The sequence below is a fragment of the Chlorocebus sabaeus genome, chromosome 9 (assembly GCF_047675955.1).
Source record: "Chlorocebus sabaeus isolate Y175 chromosome 9, mChlSab1.0.hap1, whole genome shotgun sequence".
Classification (NCBI taxonomy): Eukaryota; Metazoa; Chordata; class Mammalia; order Primates; family Cercopithecidae; genus Chlorocebus; species Chlorocebus sabaeus.
The window spans coordinates 129,352,180-129,356,627 of NC_132912.1; the positions used below are offsets into that span (position 1 = coordinate 129,352,180).

At 43.0% G+C, this 4,448-nt stretch overlaps 1 non-coding gene across 1 annotated transcript; it reads right to left on the bottom strand.

The window, feature by feature from the left end:
- Nucleotides 1–220: 220 nt before the first annotated feature.
- On the bottom strand, nt 221–295 carry LOC119628189 (small nucleolar RNA SNORD60). The gene has a single exon (XR_005244493.1). It is a non-coding gene; the product is annotated as a small nucleolar RNA SNORD60 (small nucleolar RNA).
- Nucleotides 296–4,448: the final 4,153 nt, after the last annotated feature.

Genomic DNA, 4,448 nt, shown 5'->3' on the forward strand with positions numbered 1-4,448 from the left:
TATCAAGTGGGCAAACATCCTTTCAGCCACCCAACCCTAGAGTCATCTGCAGTGCCCCTTGCATTCTCTGCCAACCCTGAGAACTATTTAATTCCTTTTGCTGCAAATCATGCTCAAGCCATTATTGCGGTTCTCCCAAACACTAACCTTCCAACTACCTTGCCTCCCACCCCAAGTATTTCTCTTTTTTCTTATTTTCTCTTTTTTTTTGTTCTCCCCCAAGCCTCAGTCTTGCAAGACTGCAAGTGCAGCTTTCATACGAGGTGTCAGAAATTAAAGCAATTCATCACATCCTCCCAAGCGTCTATTTTTTCTAACACAACTGCCTGGTCCATCTTCCTAAATTACAACATACAGTTCCCAAATTCAAAAACCACTGTCAGCCCCCACAGCCACTTCTCGCATTGCTTTCTGTAGAGTTCAGTCTCCTTCTCTTGGCATCTGAGCCCCTTGTAAGTCTTGTCCCAGCCATTTTTGCAGCTTTATTTCCTACTCCCCTTCACATGGACTGCATATTTCCTCATAAATGGAGTATCTGCCACTACCCAAGCACACCCAGGACTGCCCCACCTCTAGGCCTTTGCTCACACAGGTTCTTCCCAGAGTACCCTTCCTCACTTTCCATCTCTATTTGTCAAAATCATTTGAGGCCCAGCTCTAATCCACCTGCCAGGAAGCCTTCCCAGATTCCTGCTTCTCTGTCATGCTCATTAAAACCATGGGCATACATGCCCCATCTTTTCACTAAACTATAAATTCCTTTAGCAAGCAGGCCATTCCTCACTCACTGATGAATGAGTGCCACCCATCCCATGCTACCCGTGCAATAATTATTCGCTATGATAAATTCATTTGCTGAAATAAATTCTCCTGGAGTCAGTTCAAAACCTCCTCTGAAATTAACCTTGATCCATTTCTTCCAATGTTCTCAAATTTTTCTTAGACCTAAATTTCCTCTTTTGAATTATCTAGGTAGACTTTCTAGGTGTCCGGTGACCACAACATCCATCTTGAAACTTCAGGAAAGAATAATCCAATTCATATGAAATAATAGAATAATGTTAGATGAGGGGATGTTTGTGAGCTATAAAATGCCCAAAGGAGAAATGTTGCTTGAATATTTAATTATCAGTGATGCAAGTGATATGGTTTGGCTGTATCCTCACCCAAATCTCATCTTAAATTGTAGTTTCCATAATCCCTATGTGTTGTGGGAGGTAATTTAATCATGGGGTAAGGGGCAGTTACCCTTATGCTGGTCTCATGATAGTGAGTTCTCACGAGATCTGATGGTTTTACAAGGGGCTTTTCCCCCTTTTGCTCTGTACTTCTCCTTGCTGCCACCACGTGAAGAAGGATGTGTTTGCTTCCCCTTCTGCCATGATTATAAGTTTCCTGAGGCCTCCCCAGCCCTGCAGAATTGTGAGTCAATTAAGCCTCTTTATAAATTACCCAGTCTCCGGTATGTCTTTATTAGCAGCATGAGAATGGACTAACACAGTAAGAAACTGAAGGAGTCACAAGGAGAGCCACTCCTCCTGACATTTCAGTTCCCTGAAAGCTTGGGGTCTCCTGTTTCTATGGCCAGGGAAAGAGACAATTTCATTTCCAGTGTAGAAATAGAAGATTTACTAAAGTAAAGTGAATTGGGCAAGTCGGCACATTGATAGGGTAGAGACAGCCAAACAGACTCTGAACAGGGCCAGCTTCAAGAGCATGCAACTTGGGCGGGTGTGCACAGCCCAGTGCTCAGAACAGAGCACTGGCTTAATGCTTGACTGTTGCCATCTTGAAATTTCTAATTTTTGAACAAAGACCCCCACAGATTACAGAGCCAGTCCTGGTCTGGGCCTCTGATGTCAGAGGACTGAAGGATGAAGAAGCACTGAGGAGGTGACATCAGTGAGCTGCCACATATCTAATGTCACTTGATTAGCAGGGAGGGGAATTCTTGCCTTAAGGGAAAAAGTTACATATTTGCTAAAAACCATGATTCAAGCTACTGCTCTTCTTTTTTGTAAGCCAGCCTATGAACGTATTATAGGAAACTTTCCTGTCTAGAGAAGGGAGGAGTAGAATTTCCATTCAACTAAAGGTTTCCATGTGGAATCACGAGACCAATTAAAAAGTATAATATGCAAATGTCTCTGGCACGTAAGCTCATAAATGTGTTTACAAATACTCCAGGGTGGCATGTCTTGACTGCAAATTATGCAGCCTCTAGTCTTTTGGAATATTTCTCAAATTTTCCTTTTAGAAAATGGCATGATATGGCCCTAAATCGTTTACATCCACAACCTGCAAGTTTCCTTCAGTGGAATATCTTGGTAAGGGATCATGTATATCTATCATACCTGAGAAAGCATTCCTCTGTTAATCAGAAGAGCTAAGAAACCTACATTTTCTAGGCAAATGCCTGCACTGGAGAAACTAGAGGGTTTAACTACAATATTTGTCTTGTGATTCAATTTGGCTTTGACAGTTTGACTACAATAATTATCACTTTCTTAGGCAATATTTAATGAAGATAATAAGATAATCCTGTGCACTACTGCACTTTCTCATTGAATCTTTTTAATCCATTATAGCAATGATAGAAAAAAAACAGTAAAGTTGTTATTAAGCTAACGCAGGACTGAATTTTCATATATGTTACCAAAAAAAAAAAGGTGCTTCATAATATATAATTTTAAAGTGCAGATATACCATATTTATTTGTGTAGTGGGATTTTAAAAGTGATCTGAATGAAAGCACTAACATTCTCTTTTGGGGTAGTGGGGGGTTGCTCTCATTATTTAGAAAAATATCTTGATCAGCTGCTTGTGGGGTTGAAGGAAAGATCCTCTCACTCAGTTGACTTAGAAAAAGTTAACCAGATACAGGTGAGCTGCTCTGTATGGGGGAGTCAAGGAGATGAGAAAAGCCAGGAGAGAAAGGTTGAAGGAGAGCGCCCCAGGGACTTTGAAACAGAGAATAGCTATTGTAATATTCAATTTCAAGTTGAAAATCAATTCTGTCTCCCCAGCTTTCCTTCAAGTCCACCGCCCCCACAAATGCCTCCAGTGTGAAAATCAAGGGAGGGGCAGAGCTGTGCACTCAGAGTGGCTGTGAGCAGACAGACCTTTGGGGCCTGCCAAAGCAGAAACTGGGATTTGCTGAAACCTCAGGGAACATGTCCAGACCCTGGGGCTGCCCTGAGTTTCATGTAGCCTCTCCTTCAATATTACCTCCAATTTTCAATAAGAAAGTATGTTCCCTGGGAAATTCTCCCCAGTGAATTTTTTTTTTTTTTTTTTTTAAGATGAAGTCTCACTCTGTCATCAGGCTGGAGGGCAGTGGTGCGATCTTGGCACACTGCAACCTCTGCCTCCTGAGTTCAATTCTCCTGCCTCAGCCTCCTAAGTAGCTGGGATTGCAGGCACACGCCCCTACCTCCAGCTAATTTTTGTATTTTTAGTAGAGATGGGGTTTCACCATGTTGGCCAGGATGGTCTCAATCTCTTGACCTCGTGATCCACCCACCTCAGCCTCCCAAAGTGCTGGGATTACAGGTGCGAGCCACCGTGCCCAGCCATTTTTTTTTTTTTTTTTTTTTTTTTTTTTTTTTTTTTTTTGGAGACAGAGTCTGTCTCTGTTACCCAGTCTGGAGTGCAGCGACATGATCTTGGCTCACTGCAACCTCCACCTCCTGGGTTCAAGCAATTCTCCTGCCTCAGCCTCTCGAGTAGCTGGGATTACAGGCGTGTACCACCATGCCTGGCTCATCTGTGTATTTTCAGTAGAGATAGGGTTTCACCACGTTGGCTAGGCTGGTCTCAAACTCCTGACCTCAGGTGATCTGCCTGTCTTGGCCTCCCAACGTGCTGGGATTACAGGCGTGAGCCACCACACCCAGCCTGTTTTTAATGATTAGAGAGATCTACTCTAACTGTCAATGGAGCTTCCAACTCCTGCTCTACCTCTCCCCCAAGGGAAGACTTTATCTTGAACAAGCCCACAAAAGATGAGAGAGGAAATGGCCCCGCCTCTGCAATGGGTGCCTTCTCTTCTCACTTTCTCAGTAGAACTTTAAGCTGGTTAGATTTTCTGTACTCCCAAGCCCTATGGAAAAACTCTGCAAGAAACTGGGGCGAGAGCAACCACCAGCATCTTCTTCACTCAGGGTTAAAGTTCTTAAGGCTCAGTCTTTCCTTCTCCCTTCTTCCCTAGCCGCTCCCTGGAAATCTTAAACACACTCACCAAGTGGGCCCTCTTCCTCAGCTTCCTCTCAACCACCCCATATTTAAAATGTGTTTTTTGAGCACCAACTCTGAGTAAGGTACGACCTAAGGCAGTCTTGCTTAAAAGCTTTTTTTTTTTTCCTTTTTAGGAAGAAATGGCTGAAAGAAGAGGAAAATATTGGAAAACTCACCCACTAGAGTAGCTGTACTAAATAATCTTATCACTG